This window comes from Cebus imitator, unplaced genomic scaffold, assembly GCF_001604975.1.
Source record: "Cebus imitator isolate Cc_AM_T3 unplaced genomic scaffold, Cebus_imitator-1.0 Scaffold278, whole genome shotgun sequence".
NCBI classification, from domain to species: domain Eukaryota; kingdom Metazoa; phylum Chordata; class Mammalia; order Primates; family Cebidae; genus Cebus; species Cebus imitator.
Window position 1 is genome coordinate 2,693,910 of NW_016107593.1, and position 24,487 is coordinate 2,718,396.

The window sequence follows — 24,487 nt, forward strand, 5'->3', positions numbered from 1 at the left end:
ACCTCTTGCATTCTCTTGCTTCTGCTCTGGCCATGTGACCCGCCTGCTCCCACTTCACCTTCCACCTTGAGTAAAATATCCCTGAGGCCTCCCCAGAAGCCCAGCAGATGCTAGTACCATGCTTGTACAGGCTGCAAAAATGTGAGCTAAACTTCTTTTCTTTATAAATTACCCGGCCGCAAGTATTCCTTTTTAGCCACACAAAAACAACCTAACATAATATGTGTGTGTGTGCGTGCGTGTGTGTAAACATACATACCATCACATACCACATTTTCTATATCTATTTATCCATCATCAAATTCCATCAGATTCTCATGAGAACCCTTTGCAGTAGGTAAATTTAAAAGCTCTTATAACCAACCTTCACTTAAGCAACTGCATAAGTGATGCTTTCAGCTTCAAGTCATAGGAAATCTCAATACAAAATAGTATAAGCAATACAAAATTGCTCTTCTCACCTATCAAGCAGTCCAGAGGTATGGTGAGCTCCAAGACTGGCTGACTGCAATGCACGATGACATCAAATTATCTCATTTTTAGGACATTATCTCATGCTGCCATGCTCTGTGTGTCAGCTTTGCCATCAGGCTGGCTCTAATCAGGGTCTCGCAGTGGCTGCCCCCAGTCTCAGGTCTCATATCTAGACAGGACAGTTTAGGAGACCATTGTTGAAATAGAAAGGCCAAGATGAGCAGAAAGCAGCAAGGGTGACTTTATCAGTAGATAGTAAATCATTAATACGTAACCAAACTCATCAGTTCCTATACTAAAGGGGTCTCTGAGAGTAATGCAGCCTGCCTCCATTAGTTTGGGCTGCTATAACAAAAATACTATAGACTAGTTTAAATTGTGAAATTTATTTCTCACAGTTGTGGAGGCTGGGAAGGCCAAGATCAAGGTGCTGGCTGATTCATTTCCTAGTGAAAGCCCTCATCCTGTTTTGTAGATAGCCTCCTTCTTGCTGTATCTTCATATGGATGAGAGAAAGAGCTCCCTTTCCTTCGTCTTTTTATAAGGACACTAATCTCATAATGGGGGCTCTACCCCTATGATTTCCTTCCTCGGAAGCCTAACCCCTGAAGGCCCACCACATTGAGAATTAAGGCTTCAACGTCTCGATTTTGGAAGGGATCCAAACATTTAATCCACAGCACTGTCCAAAGTGGCCACCTGCCATCATTAGGATTCTCAAATAAGACTAAAGCCTTTACATCACCTCTTACATCAAATACCATGAGACTTCAGGGAGCTCATAAGCAGCACTCCCTCAAAAAAAGTGAGAGACCTCTGAACTATCTCAGAGGGTAAGACAAACTGATTACAGGGCTGTGCCAACTTTATGAGCCTATAGCCCAGGAAGGAGAAAGACACCTCCAGGGAAAGCAACACTGGACAGGGGCTGCTACAGTGGATGGAATTGCAAAAGCCACAGTTACATGGTTGCTGGATGACAAGGTTGAACAAGAGGAAGAGGCAGGAGGGGCAGGCTGTACCTAAAGACTTATGCTTGTCAGGGGTCTGCCAAGACCATCTGCTGATACTCGATTACCAGCAGGACCCTCTTAGACAGATCTCTGCTCTCTTTATTGTGTTGGGGAAGTCAATGCTGGTCAGCTGAGGAAAGCAGCTATTAGATATGTTGATTCTATGGAAGAGAAGAAATTATTGGACCTTCCAAAGTTGCTTATATTTCCTTTAAAACTAGGCAAAACCAATACAGTCAGTGGAAGTACACTATTTCATGGAGCCAAAAGTGGCAGTTATGTTCTATTTTAAACAACTGTGAAAATGCTATAGTTCAAAAGGACAGACCCCTGGCCAAGCACAGAAAACCATACTTATTTTCTAATGATGAGAAGTTAAAATTTTTAGCATCTACTACCATCTGTGTTTGTGCCAATGTTGGAAAATTGACAAGCCATTTTCAGGAGCCAGCAACCTAAGTATTTACTGGGCAGCAACTGAAGGCTTATACTGTAACAGGGTCTGTGGGAGACACATGAAAAAGTGAGCAGCATATCCTCAGCCCTAATAAAAGAAACCCAAATTTGAGTCATTGAAAGCAATTTCAAAACAGCGACTATAAAGCAATGGAAGGCAGTATCAAATTACAGGGTACTAACAATTAGTAGTGTGAGATTTCAATATAAGCTAGTGTGATCAGGAATGGCTTCCTATAAAGGTAGGAGTTAAAGAATGAGTATGGATAGAATCAGAGAAACATCGTATGTTCTGGCCACTTCTATTTCTCTAGCATTCTTTCTTTTTATCTAATGGAAGCCTTAGTGAGTTCAGAGCCATGTCCATTTCTGAAACAGGAATATCTTAAAATTCCAAAAACTAAGGTTCTCATGATGAGAAAAAAAAAAAAGTTACGTGACGTTAACAGAAACAAGCCTATCATCAGCTCACGAATGAATGCTAAACTTTATTCTCTAAACCTTATAAAGAATAAGGCACTTAAGAATGCAGACAAAGGGAAACAATGCTATATACTTCCTTCAGCTTGCAAAGACTTAGCCAACTCTGCTGCAAATTATTTGGTCTGTTTAATAAGCATACCACGTGCAAATGTACTAAACACATAAATACAGCAAAGTCATAATCACTAGGTTCAATGTCAAGCACCATTTAAATCCACTGATTAAATCAATTTGATGATAGTAAACCTTTTTTATTAGGAGTGCTGTCTGAAGGAGAAAGCAAAACTTAGAGGGAAACTGCACTGTTACTCTTTCCTTGAAGGAAATGAGTAATTCCATTAATGGTTTGACACACTTCTTTGAAAAGGACTCAATGCAATCTAACATTTTCTCATTTAGAGTAAAACAAGATTTCCCTTTTTGTTGTTTTCATTCTGTAGAGTCAGAGTAGTGAGTTTTTCTGTGGGTGAACTGAGGTTGCTGAACAAAGTCTGGATGTTAAGAGCAGTAGTCATTCTTCCATGGTGCAAGCGCGCATGCTGGATACCTGTGCTATACTAAGGATGAAACTTCAGAGGCCTGGGTGCTGCCTAGGAAGTTCCTGATGCCATCCTGTGAGATTCTGGGACAACATGGGGCTACCTCAATTTTTTCCTCTTATGTACCCAACCCCTTGGCTTCAGCAAAGCCACATTCCCTGACAACTTGCAAGTGAGGCATGAGTACCTTTGCAGAATGTCAGCTCTAAGGCGACATCACTCGTGCCCTCCAGAGGCATTAGTAACATGTAGGTACTGAGAAGAATTCAGAAAAAAAACATGACAACATATTCAATTAGATTTTTGTTATCCATGGGTTTTCAGTCATTGAAGAGAGATAAGACATAGCTACATGAGAAAGTATGCTGTACAAGGGGCTACATGGTTACTTTCAAAGTCAGAATGCAAGTTAGTATTCAAATAAGAGAATAATCAAAGTGATTTGAAGAGGGTATGGAAGATTTTATGGAGAAATAAAATCCGATCTGAACCTTAAGCAATGAGTAGGATTTTGACTCGGAAAAGAGAATTAGAAAAATAAAAGGCAGGAGATTTGATGTTTCTTTGTTTGCTCTTGTTATACGAGTACATGTTATTTAAGCAAATTCTGTATGCTCTGCATTGTGATTTTGGCTTTTCCCACTTCTCCCACCATCAGTAGGTGTGTGTTTACACTGTCACTTACTAAGTGATGTTATAAAGAGCATTTATTAAGAACTTATTGTCTGTGGGCTCTATGCTAGTCCCTATAAGTGGCAAAACAGGCAAAGCTCATTCCTATCTGAAGTTTAAAATGCAGATAATTTTATTAAGCAATACAAACTCATTTTTGTACCTGGGTGTTTTGTTCTTAGCTTGAAGTATTGTCAATGTAATTGTCTTTTTTTAAAAAAAGACAATAAACAAAATAACTTTTATTGCGTTACGTTGTTTTATTACAAAAGCAATAAAAACATGACTTAATGCCACAGAATGGATTTCCCTGATGCTGATCTTGTCTCCCTACTGAAAACGCATAGAAATGCTGAATAAAATTTTTAGGTTTTCATACAATAACATTCACTTCTTTGGATGTACATTTCTATGGATTTTGCTACATGGATATATTCCTGTAGTAAATATAACCATAATAAGGAAATGGAATGATTTCATCACACAAAGGGAGAGAAAACATATTCATTCTGTCCCTTTGTGTGATGATTAATATTGTCAACTTGACTGGATTGAAGGATGTAAAGTGGTGTTCCCAGGTGTGTCTGTGAGGGTGTTGCCAAAGGAGATTAATTAACATTTGAGTCAGTGGACTGGGAGAGGTAGACACACCTTCAATGGGATGGGCACCATCTAATCAGCTATCAACGCAGCTAGAACAAAGTGGGCAGAAGAACATGGAAGGACTAGACTTGCTGTCTTCATCTATCTCTCCTGTTGGATGCTTCCTGCCCTCAAACATCAGACTCCAAGTTCTTTGGCTTTTGGACTTTTGGACTTACACCAGTGATCTGCCAGGGGCTCTCAGGCCTTCGGCCACAGACTGAAGTCAAATTCCCTAGTTTTGAGGTTTGGGGACTAGGACTGGCTTCCATGCTCCTCAGCGTGAAGATCGGCCTATGGTAGGACTTCGCCTTGTGATCATGCGAGCCAATGCTCCTTCATAAACTCCCCTTCATATATACATCTAACCTATTAATTCTGTCCCTCTAGAGAACCCTAATGCACCTTGCAGTAAATACTTCCTCATCCCAACTCCTGGGAAACAATGATCTTTTCTATGCTTGTGTAATTTTTTCTTTTCCAGAATGTCATATAAGTAGAAACACACAATATACAACATTTTGGGACTCCTTGTTTTGCTCAGGGTAATGCATTTGAGATTATCCATGTTGTATATACTTATAGCCCATTACTTTTTATGGTAAGAGTATTCCATTATATAGCTGAGCCACAGCCGGTTTATCCTTCACTCACTGTAGGACATTTGGGTTGTTCCCAGTTTTTGAGGATTGTGAATGGTGCTGCTCAAAGCTTTGTGTATCCTTTCTGACTAAATATAGATTTTCCATTCCTCTAGAGTGAATAAGAATGGGATTGTAAGATCACTGGTTAAATGTATGCTTAACTTTATAAGAAATTATTAAGTCATTTTCCAAAATAGCTGTACTATTTTGCATTCCTAAAAGCAGCAATGTATGAAAGTTCCAGTTCTTCTACATCCTTGTAAGCACTTGGTATTGTCTTTAAAAAAAAATCCATTTGTATAGATGCACCACAGCATTGATGACACAGACCGTGTTTTCTTGTATTTATTTGCCTTCTGAATATCTTCTTTGGTGAAATGTCTGTTCACATCTCTTGCTCAACTTTGTATTGGGTTGCTTGGTTTCTTACTGTTGGGTTTTGAAAGTTCTGTATATAAACTAGATAGAAATTCTTGATCAGGTATATAATTGCAAATATTTTCTCCCAGTCTGTAGGCTGTCTTTTCATTCTCTTAACAGTGTCTTTTTTGGAGCAGTTTTTCATTTTGATAAATTCTAATTCATCTGTTTTTCAGTGGACCATCCTTTTGGTGTTATTTCTAAGGACTTTTTGCTTAGCTCAAGGTTGCAAGTCTTTCTCTTAGTTTTATTCTAAGAACTTGATAGTGTTCAAGAACAGAAAACCAAACACTGCATGGTCTCACTCATAAATGGGTTTTGAACAATGAGAACGCATAGACACAGAGAAGGGAACATCACACACTGGGACCTGGGGGATGGGGGACTAGGGGAGGAATAGCAGTGGGTGGGGAGATTGGGGAGGCATAACATTAGGAGAAATATCTAATGTAGGTGACGGGTGTTGGATGCAGCTAACCACCACCATGGCACGTGTATACCTATGTAACAGACCTGCATAGTCTGCACATGTACCCCAGAACTTAAAGTATAATAAATAAATTAATTAATTTTAAAAAAAGAACTTGATAGTGTTAAATTTTACATTTCAGTCTATGATTCATTTTCAGTTGATTTTTGTGTAACATGGAAATTTCCTATTTAGTTTTTGCTTGTAGACGTCCAATAGTTCCAGTACTGCTTATTAAAAAGATGACTGTCTCCATTTAATTACTGTTTTTCATTTATCAAAAGCTAATTGAACTTGCATGCATAGGTTTATTTCTGGACTTTCTCTTCTGTTCCATTTCTCTGTGCGCTTGTACTTTCACCACTAACATCCTGTATTGATTATTACTATAACTTTATAATGAATCTTAATATCTGAGCATGTGTGTTTTCCAATCTTATTCTTTGTAAAAATCCTTTTGACTATTCTAGCTTATTTGACTTTCCACATAAAGTTTAGAACCATCTTTATTTGTCTATGAAATGTATACTCCTGGGAGTTTAACTTTTGTTATAGTTATAAATCAATTTGGGGCAAAAAAAAGAAAAAAAAAAAAACCCTCATTACTATATTGAGACTTCCAGTGTGTGAACATGAAATATCTCTCCATTTATCTAGGCCATTATTTATTTATTTCAGCATCATTTAGTTATTTTCAGCATGAAAATTCTGTGCATATTTTGTTAAATTATTGCCTAAATATTTCACATTTTTAGAGCTATTATTAATTGTACCATTGTTTTTGTTTTAGTTTCCAACTTTTTATTGCTATAATATAGACATATAGTTCATATTTGTATCTTGATCTTATATCCTGAAAAATTGCTATAATCACTTATCCCATAATTATTTGTAGCTTCCAAAGTATTTTTTATATAGGCAATCATGTTGTATATGAATAGGAATAGTTTTACTTCTTTCATTTAAATCTATATAACTTGTATTACTTTTCTTGATTTATTGCATTGACTAGGACTTCAAACATAGTAAGAGTGATGAGAGCAGACATTTTTGCCTTTTTCCCATCTTAAGGGGAAAGTAGCATTTTTTTCCTATTAAGTAGGACAGTAGCTGTAAATTTTTGTAAAGGATCTTTTTTACATTGAAGAAAGTTATAGTAAACAAAAATAAAAGTGAGTCCCATAGAGGAATAAGATATTTACAATATATACAGCCAACAAATAATTAATGTTGAAAAGTATAAGGAATTCATGCAATTCAAATAGGAAGAAAAGCTGACAACTTAGGTAAAGGCCACATTCAAAAATCTTACACAGGAGGGATAGTCAACGAAGATTTGAAAACATGCTAAGTCTCGTTAGTTTCAAAGTTAGGCAAGATTTTATGTTATGTTTAAGTTTTGATGTTGTTGAAAGTGTCTTCTTTATAATTACAGTTTTGTAAAAGAAAGGCAGCTTAGTAAAGAAGTCATCTAAAAATAAAACCATTATTTTGATGTTTCATAGTTTTGAAGACATTATGTTTGAGTTTTATAATTTTAGATGTATGTAAATTTTTAAAGAAGTCCCATTCATGAAATTGTATTAGCTCCTATGCCAGTTATGATTTATCACTTCATAATTTTTAAACATATTTCATGAAACATGAAAAACTTTTCAGAAAAATGTTTCATAGCACATGAAGAGAAAAACATGAACACCAAGAGACTCTTGGTCTCTTTACATTTGTTGGAAGTAAAATTCTGACACAAGAAATCTGTCTACTATAATTATACCAAATCAACTTTTCTGTTTTACTTTGTCTCAATCTTATTATTTATCAGGCACATCCTCTGTTTAGCTCTCTGAGTCATAAATAGTCTGTAACCTTGACATTTCTTATCAACAAAGAGAAGCAATTTACAACATAGATTTTTCACCAGCAAAATATACTTAAGTCTAACTAATTTACTTCAGAGTTTCCTTTTAATTAACATGGATTCATTTAAACAGAGTCATTTTTTTCTTACTTCACTTAATGCCTGAAAAACTGGGGCTCATTTCACATTATTTATCAAGTTAGAATGAATGGTAGCAATAGGTTTTGTTTTATGACTGAAGGCTAACAAACAGAAATATTTAAGTTTGATACTCTCAAGTATTGGCAATTATATGGGGAAATGAGTACTTTTACATGTGTCAGTATAAAACTACTACTCCACGTGGAAATAATTCCTTTACTTTCCATTCTTACGATCCTAGAAAATTGTAGGCAGCTACATAAGAGAGGAACGACCCTGGACTAGCAGGCCTAAATACCCACTCTAACTCTTGATTCTTAGAAATTGTCTGAACATAGACATTAAAAAGTCCAATTCAGAATTAGAAAGGTAAATACATCAGTAGAAAAATAATGTAATGTTTTTACATTATTTACTACTTGAATTAGTTATATCGTTGCCTCCATATTAAAAATAACACACGCTACTTTTTGGAGAGTTTACCAATTGCTAGTCATTATTCTTCATGTCTTTCATGCTTTTAGAAATGTAATTCTTCCAAATATGTATGGACTAGATACTACATTACCCATGGTACAGCTAACGATTGAGGCTCGTAGAAGAACTTGGTCACAATAGTGACTGAGTCACGACTGAACCAGGGGCAATTCAACCACAAAGCTGTTGTCTTCAATACATCATCCTGTTTCCATTACTATGACAACTGAAATTTGGTCTAACCATACACTCAAGACTCAGTGAAGCCAATTTCTCTAGGGCAGCAAGGACGAACATGATAATTCCAAAGCTAAGTTCAAATCTTTCACATCCATTTTCTCTTTCAGATCCAAGTTGTCAATAGCAACAGCAGGTTGTGCAGTAAAAGAAATGTGGAACAAAGCCTCAACTATCTCCCATTCTTTCCTTGCTTCTTGACTGCGAGTTGACTAACTAGCTAGAAAATGACTTCTTTGTAGCTTCAAAGAGAACTCTGTAATTGCCCTTTGACTTCCCGTGGCATATTCCCAATGAAAGCTCTGATCATTTCACTCCTATTTGCAAATATAATCATCCACTGTTTAATGTAAATTCATGCTACCCTTTTTCAGGATTACCTTCCACTAGCTTTAGATTAATTTAAACCATTTTCTTCAAGCAAGAAGAAAACATTAATATCCAATGTACACCACAGCACCCATTGCTTCACTGGACCAGTATGCATCCTTTTGAGGAGTTTTGGGAAATCAAGGGTCAGGAAGGTGCCAGAAGATCTTGTGTGGTTTTCCTTAGCATCTATCTCAGAGACTGTCCTCAGAAAATGGTCATGACACAGAAATGCACTTGGCCAATACTTGCTCTGTAACCCATGAATTTGAAATTCAAATCTAAAAATTGAAAACAGCCCCTGGTGGGTTGGGTAGAGAAATGAGGAAGGCTTCTTTGCAGTAGTTAAGTGTCCAGGCAGGTTTTAGTTTATTTGTTTTAATTTCCAGAGAGCTCCTGCCACTGATGGGCCAGGGCCTGCTGCTGGACCCAGGGTCGCCTGGCTGCCAACTCACACAAGCGCAGTTTCCTGCCACCTGACCCTTCAGGCAGCAAACTGGTGACAAATTGATTTAACACCAAAAGCTACAGAAATTTTTTCTTAGGAGATCAGTCAGGATTGTTAACCTGTGTTGATGCATCTGCTCAAGTTGCCCTGGCTCATTCTATTTGAAGCAAAGGAATCCTCTTTTATGTATACATTTAGGTGTGAAGCACAACCCCAGTGGAGCGTTATAGCCAGTGGTTATAAAGGACAAAAGTGCTTTTATCACTTTAAAATATAAAAAGAATTTTTTTCCTTTAATTACTTCAAACCATTAAATTACACTTTAAACAGCCAACTTAAGGGTATGAGGTGGTAGGTTGGAGGGAGTGAAGGTGTAGGTATAACTCTTAACAGCATTTGAAAAGAGTACATAATTAATATTTTATTGGCCTCAATATACGAAACTTAGCTAATGACTTTCGATCATATGAAATTTAAAACAACATACTTCAAAATAACTTACAATGTTAGACCAGGCTACCCAAATCATTACCAGAGGATGTATTATAGTGTTTTCCTTCAAGGACTTACGGTAGAGGAGCAGATCCCAAAATTTCATCTGGACAAAAGATGTGGCTTATGCATTTTTACCTTTAAGCTTGTACCTGACAGACTTTTGGAAGAGGAATATTTTTGCCTGTTGAACATAGGTTTCTTGTCATGTGCTATGGTTTTTTCTTGTGGAATGAATCACATTGGCTTAAATGAATGCCCAGGAGAAAATCACCTATCTGTTCCTCCCTGTCTCTAGCCCTGATGCTAACACGAGCCTGAGGTTGGGATTGCATAAAAGTCAAAATACTTAGCCCACAGTGAGCTTTCAATAAATAGCAAATGAATGACAAAGTAAAGGATTGGTTGAGCTATGAAGAGTGGTTTAAAATCAGCACATTTCTTCCAGATAGAAATCTATCTTGTTTAGCCATATGAATAGATACCATTTCTCTTGGAAGACAGAGAAAATGTGCTCATTTTGCTTAGTCTTAGCAAGATTCTATTTTCAATTATTTATATTCATCAGAACAATGCCACACCTTTATTTGATACTCAATGAATATGTGAATGACTAAAGCTTTCACAAAGCCTTAAGGCAAAGCAATGAAAGATGCCTAACTTACAGCCACCACCATCACAGGGAGGCATGAAATGAGGCAAAATGTACAAGTCTACCAAATTCAGCTTACCATGTAGTCATTGCTAATTCAACAAAGGCTTATTAAACCCTACTGTTTACTGGGTAATATTCAAAGTGCCTGGGATACATCAGTGAAGAAGATAGCTACTAGCATAGAGTTTGCATTTTAGTTAGCAAGAAATAAAAATATACGATAAACAATAAATAAGTTATATAGCACATTAGGCAGTGATGTGTGCTATTAAAAAAAAAAAAGGAATGCAGCATAACAAGGAAGAATTGGGCAGTTGGAGGTGGTTACTGCAATTTTAAAAAGAGTGGCTTGGTAGGCTACATTGAAAGGTGACATTTGAGCAATGAATTACAGAAAGTGAGGACGGTGTCGTGGCTCACACCTATAATCCCAGCACTTTGGGAAGCCGAGGCAGGCTGATCACTGGAGGCCAGGAGTTTGAGACTAGCCTGACCAACTTGGTGAAACCCTGTCTCTACTAAAAATACCAAAATTAGCCAGGCGTGGTGACAGGTAACTATAATCCCAGCTACTTGGGAGGCTGAGGCAGGAGAATGGCTTGAACCTGGGAGATGGAGGTTGCAGTGAGCTGACATCGCACCACTGCACTCCAGCCTGGGCTGGAGTTATTTCCATACTGATAACTGAGTGCAGGAGGGATATTAAGGCAGACTCATTTCTGGAAGATGCAGGAGTTTTCAATGGGCAACCTTGGCTAAAGGACCCGCAATCAGATCTGCAAAAACTTTCTTAAAACTTCATTGCAATCAAACATTTTTCCTCTCTAAACTTTTGTCCTTCCCTTTCTCCTCCACAGGGCCTGCACTGCAATCTGAAGGTTCTCCCAACATCAACAGCCTTTCTTCATTGACATTTTCCCAAGTAAATCTTCTGTATTTCTAATCGCATCTCTATGGGTGCTTCCCAGAGGGCCAGAACTGATTCAGTGAAGCTGAATGAATGGATTGGAAAGATTAGAGACAACAAGCAGCATGGAATTAAACTCAAGGAGGGAAGAGTTGTAGGTATTAGTAGTTACAATGTCTAGGATACGACCATGGAGACAGAGGCTGCTAGAGAGTGCAGGACACAATTATTGGAGGAAAGGAATCCAAGAAACTGAGGGTCAGGGTGTTGGAAGAATCATTTTTATGTGTTCTAACATTGAAAATAATATAGGAAGCCAGAAGCAAAAAAAAAAAAAAATCAAAAAATGATGGGAGAATCATATAAAATCAGAAGATAAAACCAATATGAAAAGTAGAGGAATGACGTAATCTCATGACATAATATTTCAAGCGAAAATGTTTGGGAAGTAGGGAAGAGAAGAAAAGAGAGTTGTGTTGAGGCGCTATGTTGACTTCTCTTCCCGGGTCCACAAGCGGCTGGTTTCAAAGGCAAGAACTTTCCAGCGCCATGCCTCCATCCACCTCCCCACCCAAGAAACTAGAGTTGTTTGTCTAACTTATCCATGTGGGGCTAGGTTAAATTTCAGGTATGCTTCTTTGTTTAAAAAAGACCGCCAAAAGCCCTGGAAGGAGGGGCTCTGTTGTGGGCCAGATCCGGCATCAGAGGCAAAGATCAGTCACTCCAGAGGAAGTTTGAAAGACCTCCTCTCGCTGGACGAGAACTTGAATGGGGCAGGAATAACTTCAAAGTTAGAACTCCACTGCACCTTACCTGCTCATGGATTTTCCCTCTCTCGGACCCCCTCCCACGCTAGTGTGGGAGCTCTCTCTACGTTTCTCTCTCTCTCTCCCTCTGCCTAATAAATCGCTCTCTGCAAAACTCTCTGGGTCTGATACGTACTTGAATGAGCTCACCGTGTCTTCAGGGCCTTCTCCCAATTCTTGGGTGAGTGAGAGCCAAAGAACCTTGGGCACATCCCATTGGGGGAGGGAGCTGAGCCCCGGCCCATCCCGCAACCCAGTTACAGTCTGACGTGACAGTAAGTAGCAAAGAGCTTGCCTACCCCATTTCAGTCCCAATTGTAGGAAGGTGGAGGGAAGAAACAAAACCAGCCACATCCTGAGAAGGTTTTGAGAAAAACTATGTCCCTGGGCACAGGCCAGTGCTATTAGCGTAGTGGTATTCAGTAGGGGGTGATTTTTAAACCACTCGGCCTTCCCTCCACCAGGACATTTAGCAAAACAGGGTGAAAGAGCTACTGGCATCTAGTGAATATAGGTCCAGGATACTGTGGAATATCCCACAAAGCACAGGACAGCCTCCCACAACAAAGAATTATCTGACCCAAAATATCAATAGTATTGAGATTGAGAAACCTCTGTAGAAAAATAAGGTAAAAGAAATTTCAAAGTGGAAGCTGAGGGGATGGGATTTTTGCCAGTCATGATTTTGAGTTCCAGAAGGCACAGTGGAAGGGGTTCAAAAGTTGGGAAGAAGTAGCAGAGGAAGGCAGAATGCACACATTCTTCTGAGAATACAGTTTAGAGATGAGATATGACCACGAGGACCGGGGTTTCTCATGATAACTCAGACAAATGAGATAATAACTACTTGTTGGAGAGGGTTGTAAAGACTCGCTCTTCACTCTTGTCTTCAGTTTTACGGCTGCCCCTTTACTCTTACTAATAGTAGTGAAGTGCTGGAAGAGGTGTGGACTGAGGTTTCAGTTTCAGTGCCCTGGATTCATCTGGACTCCCGCTTGAAAGAGGCAAGCATACTCCTATCATATGTGCTCTGGTTCACGCTCACCCTCCCACTTTTCTCTTTTCTGTGTCTTTCTTTTTGTTGTCACCCTTCACACCCTACCGGTCACCCCCAAGTCCTTATATTTGTTCAGAAGTCCTAAGAGAAGTTAGTAACATCCTGGATGAAGAATCATCACCTTTTCTTTCCTGAGTGATAACTCTCCCCGCAACACCAGCCACCCACGTACACATCGTGACCAACACATGCCTGCTAGCCATTTCTTCACCTCAGGGCTCTGATAAATTAGTGGTTGGGTTAACTACCATTTCTAGATGGATATGTTAAACCTACTGGATAATAATGAATCTGAACAGAGGCTTTCAATGTTTTAAGAAGGCATTACCACTGAGATTTCAGATATAGAGGCAGAACTACTGTTAGACTTTCAAAATCATACCACCCAGGTGGCCAATCCTGTTTCATAGTCTTTAAAGATGATACAAATTTGTATTAATGTGGTTACTTCCTCATGATTGAAGGATTCCCCAAAGACAAATGCTAGAAGACAATACTGAGATACACACTGAGAAGTGTTGTTAACACCTACATCACTTATTCCTATTTAGCTATTTACTCAGATTAGAAGCTGTTGCTACCATGGTTTGGCTTGAGCTTTCCCTTTGCCACCTTTGAACTATTTGGTTTCCTTACCTCACAACATACTCTGCTACCAGTTTCCCTGCCTACCTCCCTTCTCTCTTCTCCACTAGCTAAGTTAGATTCACCCAGTGCCTTCATCACACTACATTCTTCTTATAATTAACTATTTTTTCCTTGTTGGTAATTTTTGGTTTACTTACTTTTTGCCCCACAATAGACTCTGAGCCCCATAGAAGCAGGAATTATAGGTTTGCGCATCTTCATATATGCAGAATTGTTGTAGTCCCTGGTACTTATATACTTGCTAAAATAGTGAACAGATGAATGGATACATGAATGAGGGGATAACTTTAGCTCCCTAAAAGATATGTGGGGCTCTAACTGTGCTGCCCTTTTGTGAATAATTCTGAACTATGGGAGTTATAAATTATATTGTTTTTTCTCCTATTCTTTGCTGTTATATAATCAATTCTTACCACTAACCACCATGCCTATTTCTACCAGTGCTTCCTACAGTTTTGCTATCCTGCTGATTTCTATTCTACTGTGGGATAGGAAACTCTAGGTAATGAAAGGTGTGGCAAAGCTAAATATAAGTAAGCCGGCACTGAGGGCATAAAAATACTGTGTGTGTATGTGTGTGTGTGTAGGATCTTTAGGGTCAGTAATTTTTACAAGTTACTTTTTGTCTCTCAGAAGCCTTTTTCTCCTCCCACATGTTACTCAACTGGATGCTAAACAGTGGAGTCCTGAGATAAACAAAAGTTTATCACATTCACGTCATGGTGGTTGTAGGTTGAAGTGCTATTGTCCTGTAACAGTAATGTCACCTTAAAGGTAAGAATGGTCTCTAAATTCTGCTTCATACTCATAGTGCTTCATACATTCCTTTTGTATTATTTACGTCTCCAATGAAAACCCTTTTCTGCAAGTATTTTATAGCACCGCTTCTAGTCAGTCACAAAAATGTAATATATGGTAAAACAAAAAAACAACAAAAAAAAACCTCGATGTCTTATATCTTATTTTTCTTTTTCTTGTCTTTGTTGCTATTTTATTTTACCATAAAGCAAGATAAATAATAAGAACACAACTTTAAAGGGAAAGAATCTAGTTCTACCTCCAGTTCCAGCTCTATCATTTAGCTAGGTAAACAGACGTAAGGGGAAAAAAATCCTCAACTTTTGAGATTCAGCTTCCTCATTTACAAAAAAAAAAAAAAAAAAGGCAATTTAATGCTTAATTCCCTGGTGAGAATGAAATGTCTAATATGGGAGAAAATGTTTTATAAGTTATGCAGAGCTCTAAACATTGCTCTGTTAAATCTAGAGGAAAGAACAAAGAGATTAGGCAGTTATCTAGGTGCGGAGGAAAAGAGAGAAAGGAATAACTGATGTGTAGGGAATAGGAGGAAACAGAAGATATGTTTCCTAAACTCAAAGACTGTACAATCTATTTACAGTGATAAGATTTTTATACAAGTGACAATTAGTGAACATTACCAAACAATATATGTCATCAACTGAGAAATTATAGGGTATGGAATATTAACTGCTTTAGGACTTAGATAAAGAAGATATATGTGAACTGAATAACTTAAGAAAGGCACCTTAGAAATCAACTCTTTATTTTTTAAATCTTGGAACTGTAAATAAATTTCTAGTTTCAACTCCATCATTTTAGAGATGAAGAATCAAAGAGTCCATCTTATTCCCTTCAAGAAGAATCCTATCCTCAAGAGTTAAAGGATTTGATCAATATCTGGCAGCTAGCTAGGCATGCCCCTTATAATCTAGGACCCTTTCCACCACCCTCCCCTTGGAGGAGAGAAGGAACACAATATACCTTTAAGAAGATGTCATGATAAGCCAGCGTCTTAACCCAGGAGGTCCACCTAAGGGACCAAGACAGACCGGAAGGCTAAGGCTGGAATCCCACAGGTAGGTGAATAATTCCAAAGGCTAAGGAGCTTTCTGGTTAAGAGTATTATACTTCTCAAAGAGACTTCTGGGGTCACCATGTGTCCCTAACCTCTTAGAAATACACAAGAGAGAAAATCCCCTGCAGCTTTCTGATATGGTAAGAACAACATATTTAGTAGTTCTTCCTGGTGAGCAGAATGTAATATCAAACATATGAAATCCAGATATCACATCAAATATGATAATTAGTCAGATTTTAGACACATAAGTTAAAGAGGAACTGTGGGTTTTTGTTTTTTGCTTTTTGTGAGACAGAGTCTCACTCTGTTGCCCAGGCTGGAGTGCAGTGGTACAAACTCTGCTCACTGCAACATCCACCTCCCAGGTTCAAGCAATTCCCCTGCCTCAGCCTCCTGAGAAGCTGAAACTACAAGTGTGTGGCACTATGCACAGCTAATTTTTGTATTTTTAGTAGAGACGGGATTTCACTGTGTTGGCCAGGCTGGTCTTGAACCTCTGACCTCAAGTGATCCACCTGTCTCGGCCTCCCAAACTGCTGAGATTACGGGCATTCATTTTGATTCAGTAAATTCTCTCTGAAGGCCAAGCACTATATGAAAAGTTGAAAATACAAATAGGCAAATTTGTCTCTGTTGGAAAGAAATTCACTCTCTAGGAGGGGTGACAAATAAAAAAGTAAACAGTCAGTTTTAATAAAATGCACTAAGTGCTGCAGTAGAGAGAAGCAGAGGAAGCAAGAGGAACCTCAGACCTAATCCAAGTTTTTCCCTCAGTTTAGGTTTTAACCCCTTAACCCAATGTAGTGAGGTGTGGGGTCCAGAATATACTTCACAGAGAGCAGGGTGCCTGAGCTATGAAATCAAAGAATGGTCTATAAAACTAAATTGCAAGGCGCACAGTGATGTAATGAGAACACTAGAGTGATCAGTATTATTTCTCTAGACCTCATCACTGGGAACTTAAGGCATCCTTTTTCCCCTTCCCAAGGTTGAAATTCCTGAAGAAATAAGGCACAGATAAGTGGATGAATTAAAACATCATCATTATTGATAAAGCAGATGTAACAACTTGGCTTTGGATTTGTGGTTAAAGTTGACTCGCTACTGGAAAGGCTCCTCGCTTTCTATGGGAAAAAGTAATAATAATAAGGGCAAAGAGGGAGGCTGAGAGTGATCTTTCCTTACTTTTCTCTCCTGGAGCATGCAGGATCAGTGCACATTTCAAAAGTGTTCATTCAGTGAATGGAAACCACGTGAACATTTTGTCTATTTATTGAGCTTTCTGAGAAGAAAGAGTGGCCATATGTTCTAGTAATGCATGTATTAACTGCCTTGCTGCAAGGAATCAAAGGCAAGATATGGTTCCATAGGAGCTGCCACAGGTCAACGTTTCCTTTGAAAACTCAAATTTGGCCTAATAATGGTTCTTTATGAAATGACCACAAGTCTTGGGTTTTTTTACATTTGGCAGTCCCAGCACTTTTGGCTCAGACCCTATTTCTTAGTTTTGTTTGGTACTGTAACTTCAAAGGTGGTCTTTATTCCTCCTTCCCTACTTCTCTCCTTCCTTTTCTTCCTCCCTTTCTTTCTATGTATCTTTCAGACCACTGTTTCATTCCTGCTCAATGTGTCAGAAAAGAGCTGTCGCTCCTTCACATAACCATAGGTTTGACATGACCCTACCCATAGTCTCACATAGCGTGTAGGTTGAAAGGAACTTGTGATGAATTTTAATGTAGAACCAATGCCATTGTTTTACTCAATGAGATGGTCCACTGCACTGAATCTCTTACACCTCAGGAAAAGGTGATCTTTCCTCATCCTCCTCGACCTAAGTCTTCAAATGTGTAATGCACTACATGGGGCAAGACATTTCCCCCTGATTTCTTCACAGCAATCACTTTGTGCTCTGAAGCATGAGATTCAATTATCCATATCATTGTCTTTGCCTGCACAGCTACAACCATTATTAATGATTATAAAATTACCTACTTCTTTAATATAAATTCAGTCACAGTTATGCAGTTTCAATCATGCATCACCGGGTACATTAAAATATATACATTTTTCTAAGTTTCTAGGGAATAAATGCCTCTTAACAAAATTTTCATTGTATTTAAGACAAATTTCAAAAAAAAAATTGTGAAAATTAAGTGACTCTAAATAGCCTAACAATTATTCCAATTAGGAAAATGTTTCCAAGAGAAAATAAGATGATTCTAAATGGACCATACATTTATTTTCTCAAATGTATATTTGATCTATGTCTCTAGGGTGATATGTGTGTATTTTTAAATTATGCTTTTTTGAACTTGAAATGGATCTTTGCATTTACCAGGTGGAAATAGTTCCTTCAGGCAGAGGTCATGAGACATCACAACTGAGCTAGCATAGCAAGAACTTCATTTTCCTAGTGGAGTGTTAGCGAAATTGCAGGCAAAGATCTGAGCATCCCTGTGAAGTCTTCCTATTAAGCCCCAGAAAAGAAACTTTCCTGCTGAAACCTCTTACAGATCAATGCCACTTTGTACCTTCTCTCCACAATATTCTGGAACTGCAAAACACAGTTATATAGACTGTAAATTTTGGAAATAGAATTTTTGGTTTTCATTTCATTTTTCAGTATACATCTCTACAAAATAAAGGGTCTTTGTTTTTTTTAACTTGACAACAATATTACTATCACATAGAATAAAATTAATAAGAATTCCTTAATACCATCAAATATCTTGTAAATGTTTACATTTCTAATTGTATCCTAAATATCAATTTTGGCTAATAGTTGCTTGATTTGATCAAGATAAAAATAAGATCAAGTCATTGATTAGTATAATTTTTAAGTATCTCTCTAAAATAAAAACCACAGGTGCAATTAACACATTTACCGATTGTAAGTATACGGATCAATGATATTAGTAACTTTACATTGTCTCTTTGAATCTATAGGTTTCCCCTTCATCTCCCTTTTTTCTTAATATGCTGAAGAAACTGACTTAGTCATTTATTCCACAGAGTTTTCTAGACTTTTTATTTTACTGAGTTCATCCTCCATATATTTTTATGTTTTTAAATTACTACTAGTTTTGAAAATAAGTTTTTAATTTATAAATTCATATAAATTTACTTCTACAGATTTTATAAAAATAACTGCAGTTTTAATTCACTTACTAATTATTTCCTCTTTATTGGTAGTTGGTACAAAGTAGTATGAATTACCTTTAGCTAGAACATTTTATTGATGTTGGTGTATATTTCAAGATGTATCCTTTTGTAATGTTAGCAGCTGTTAACCATGAATGCCTTTGTATTAATTCATCAGGGGTTGAAAAAAGTGATATTCTAAATCTATTAATTTTTTTTCATTTCTTAGCAAAAAAACTGTCATAAAGAATTATTCTTCCATTCTGTGATTTAGTTAGCCAATAGTACAGTCTATATAAAAGAGTGCCAGGTTAAAATGTTGAACCAATTTCCTTTTTTTTTTTTTTTTGTAATGGATGAGAAGTTGCTAAGTTGCCCAGGCTGGCCTCGAACACCTGGTCTTGCCTCCTCATGCACCAGGACAGCTGGCCTGAGCCACCACGGCTCCCAAACATTTTCCCTTTATACAAGTTTTCAAAGCCATTAGCTGGTTTCCTAGCATCCTCCAATAGTGAACAATTATCTTGTTGTTGAGTGTATTACCATGTACTTGTGAAATTAAATATATTCACATGTCTTAATCTATTGAGATTATCATTATTGTTTCTCAAGTGTCCTATTAGTAGCTAATGGTATCTTCTTCCTGCTTCTGAGTCCTTCTGACTCAACATGGAATGATGAAGATATTATTTTTCCAGACCTACAATTGGCCCTGAGAATCTAAACATTCCTAAGTTTCACTTCCATGTGCACATTTATGTACTGAATGGCACTTCATTCTGACTAACCACTGTGGTGTCTGATTGACACCTTTATTCTCTTTCTCTAGTACATTTCCTGTGTTTTCATTTTCTGGATAGAATATAACAGGTGTTATCTTCAAAGTCAGGTTAAAAGTTCTTCAGTCATATTTTATTGATTCATTCACTAAATATTGACAAAAATGTGGCAGTCAGGGTTTGATTAGAGAAGCAGAAACTCTGTGAATGATATAAGGGACTTATGAAAACTGTTTTATGCTACAATAGGAGTTAGTGTGAAGTCTATGCAAGGCTGTCACCTCTTAGTTTAGTTTTGAGTTAAAGTCACCATAGGCTAACCAGGTAAGTAATCAGAAAGGAAGTTGGGGAGAATAAACTTAAACTAGAACTCATGAGTTCAGTCAAACTGGTATCCATGAGGACCACCTGGAAATTATATCCTATCTCACTGCCCCTCACTGTGGTAATGTGGATGATTGGATGATTTTCAGAACATCACGATGCCTTTCATTTGGGTTTTCATATGCACCTAGCCCACAACTCTGAGGAGCCTCAGGATATGTGCCAGGAGCTGGACAAGTTGCAAGCCTGGGTGATATACCAAACACATAAGGTGAGCCAGCAGATGAGCAGCAAAACTCATGAGCTGCCAAACTCATGAGCTGCCATCATTCCCAGTGTCTTACACCAATCTTCAAGGCCCCAAAGTGGGTGCTGCTTCATGTCTACTTTCCAAATATTGAACACATTTCTCTTGTGACCAAATCTAATCTAGTGGACAAGGAAGGGAATTGTCAATGAAGTTTCAGCTCAACTAGTTTGAAAGCATGGATAGCCATGAGAAAGAATCTACCCCTTACTAGCTTGGCATCCACATACTCCTCTTTTCATCACACTTAACTTCCAAAAAAAGAAACTAGGAAAATCATGCTTTACCTAATTTTTTGTAACCATCCCTCAGAAAACTGAAAATATGCCATTACTTTCCCCAAAAGAGGATACAAAGCCCTTTGTTCATTTGTGGGTGATGTTCATTCCTTGTCTGATTCTGACATATTACCTACCCATCTTTGATGTGCTGTAACTAAAACATGGAGATTTAGTTATATAGTTAGATTCTATATTTAGCAAAATATAGAATATAGGATATATGGAATATAGAAATATAAAAATATATTCATACCGAAACAAGAAAGATATATTCATAGCTATTTTCGTCCTCATTGCTGTAACTGGTCACATGGTTAAGTATGGTTTTTAGGATCTTCTTCTACTTCTTATTTCATATTCCCTCTGTCCTCAGCAGCCCTGAGTCCTTGTAATTTCTTGCTTGGTAGGGTGATTGAAACTCTCATTCCTTAAAGGCCTGGGTTGTTACGAGTCCTGCCTATACTGGATTGTAGTAATTTTTAATTGATTTTGATTAGAGGATATGAGAGAACTAAGAGAGACATTGCAGAGAGTTTCCTGCATTTGGACATGTTCCTTATTATCAGCATTGTGTAGTAGTTACGACATTTGTCCTTATGTTCCGATAAATCACCACAGCTAGTATAGCAACCTGCTTTGTTATCGATTCACTGGCATATGGCGACCAAGGTGTTCAGATGATACTCTTAGCCTCCAGTTTACTGGAGACATTAAGTGTCTTTTGCTGCAAGCATTTCTCCCTTGGGAATTAAGACTTTAACACTAATAGAGCCCAATGCAGTGGGGAAGAGAAAAAAATATGCTTGACGATTCAAAGGCATGAGAGTGAGAGGAGTCACTGCTATTGCCTTCCCTTAGTTCCAGACCCATTAATTTTGGCTACAGGAGAAACAGAACCATATATTATGCTGATTTAGAGCAAAATTATATCCTGGAGGATGTTACTTCATCCCTGAATGGTATTTTCACCAACTTGCACCATAGCTGAGTTTTCAGAAGGCCCTTCTACCATTCTGTTAGGCCTGCTGCTTCAGGGAGATGGGGAATATGGTAAGCGATGAATTCTGCAAGCATGGGTTCTTTGTTGGACTTTATATGATGTGAAATGAGTTCCTTTACTAGAAGCAATACTCTGGAATACAATTTTATGAATGGGACATTCTGTAAATCTGTGGATTGTTTGAGCAGAAACATTGAGGGCACAGAAGAAAAATCTGTATGTAAAGTGCATTTTCCAGTAAGAACAAATTACTGCCTATTGGTTTTGGAAATTGCATAATGTAATCTATCTCCCTCCAGGAGAAGAGTACCATATTAGAGGCTTAGTGTGGGTCTCTGCTGTTGGCAGGTTGAGCACCTAGCAAAGGCTGTAACCAAATCAGCTTAGACTAATGAATGCTCATGCATAACCTTCCCCTCTGCCATGCTGGCCACTTTGTTCACGAGCCCATTAGGTAATAACAGAGAGAGCTAGGGATAGAGTAACTCATGTCCATGGAATAGCTTACCTTGTCTACTCAATTATTACTAACATCTTGCTCTGCTAAAGCTGCCCTTTTGTGAACATTTACACAAGATACACATATCTTTACAAATTCTGCTAATTTGGAAACGTGTATCAACATAACTGTTACTCAGGCTTTCTTGTGACCAATTCCAATTCCAATTTCCAATTTCTTTTAAATCTCTGATCATCTAACGAACCCCAATTTGATACATTGTAAGAATCCGTGTAGATTCATACCTCTGGCAATATCTCTTTCTAGGCAAAATCTAGGTGCACTGCTTGATGTTACGCTCACTGAAAGAATTTTGCCTCACCACTATCCTTTTTTCTTCTTTAATCAATTCATCATAGAGAAATTCCCATGAGGCCATAGGTGCATGTTTAGAGAAGGAGGAGGAAATGCAACATAAATATGGAATGTGGGCATCTGTGCCACTTGACTCATGCAGCTTACCTGTGCCTTCGGCATCTACTTAAGCTGAAGATTGTATATCCCCCTTCCATTTTATGATAAAGTATCTCTGTGTATACCTACATTTATGCATGGTGGTATAGAAAATATCCATTTTAAAATGGATATCTTAAGTCATATGGAAATTATATTGTCTATGGCCAAGTGTTCAGTCATCCCAAAAGCCCAGTTGAAAGCTAAAAGGAATTTCTCAAAATGATAACCATTATCTGTAGAGATTAGAATAATTGTGTTCCAAAATCTTGAGAGTTTGCAACACGATTTGCATATGAAACCCTTCCAAAGGCTTCCCTTCCCTATTTGACACTTCCAGTGCCATTGTATCTGCTGGGTCATATAGTCCAAGAAGCAGAGACACTTTCGTGGCAGGAAGGACCTATTATAGAGCTTTCTTCTTCTTGTCTGGACCCCAGTCAGAGCTGGTGGCTTTTCAGATTTCTCAGTAAATGGTTGCAGTAGAATAGACAAATGAGAGATATGTTTCCTCCAAAATACAAAGAGGCCCATCAATTATTATGCATATTTCTTATTGGTAGAAAAGGGCAGATGCACTAACTTGCCTTTCACTTTGAAAAGGAGACTGCCTCAGATCAACGGATCCTGAAAATTTGTATTGAAGTGCATGGTAGACAAACTAATGCTCCCCCACAAGGATGCCCACATTCCAATCCTCCAAACCTGTGAATATGTTACCTTACCTGTCAAAAAGAATGTTGCAGATGTGATTAAGTTATTATCTTGAGATGGGGACATTATACTATATTATCTAGGTGTTCCTGATACAATCATAAGGGAGGCAGAAGGATCCTAGTCTGAGAAGGAGATATGATATGGAAGAGAATGTCAGAAAGAGATAGAGACAGAGATATTTGAACATACTGTACTGTGGGCTTTGAAGCTGGAGGAATGAACCATGAAATAACAAACAGTTTCCTGAAGCTGGGAAAGGCAAAGAAACATGTTTTCGCCTAGAACCTCCAAAAGAAATGCAGCCCTGACAATACCTTAATTATAGCACTCCAGACTTCCAGAACAAGGAGATAACATTCTTATGTTTTGAGGCCCCAAGTTTGTCATAATTTGTTACAATAATAGGAAATGAATATTAGGTGACAGTGAATTTTTGTGAAATTTATTTGCCTTTCTCTAAGTGCCTAAATCAGAAAACTAGAGATTTTGTTATACTTATGATATAATCAATGTCAGAGAAGAGTGTGATATCTTGTGGTCTGCAGAGGTGAGGAAGGTCCTTGTAGGCTCTATTACAACATAGGATTAGAGAGTTGATCTAGCCTGGAAGGAAGACAATAAAGGCTCTGTCAGTGAAAAGGAAATTGCTTCTGATGGTCTTGACTAATAGGTACGGAGGATAAAAGCATTTGCCAGATAAATATCTACATACCAGAGGCCAGGGAATATGTTCATTTGCCACAGCAATAAAACCACATCTGGATGAACAGGTACAATTGGAGCTATCTCATTAATAATAGTCTACTTTCATTCTTCAATATTCATCTGCTTTCATCACAGACCAAAAAAGTTAATTGAATAAAGTTGTTTTAGGAATCATCACCATTGCAATGTTCAAGTCCTTGATGGTGACAATAACTCTACAATTCCTTTAGGAATGTATTATTATTATTATTATTATTATATTTTATAATTCTAATATAGAGAGAAAATTATAGTGGCCTCCACTTAAACTTTCCTGCTTGTATTAGTTTTTTATTCTGCTTAACAAATGACCATGAGCTTAGTGGCTAAAACAGCACCCAGTTATTAGCTCACAGTTCTTTCTTCTGCCATGGCATGGATGGATTCTCAGCTCAGGGTGAAATCAGTGTGTTGGCCAGCTGCATTCTCATTTTGAGCTCAGAGTCCTCTTCCTGG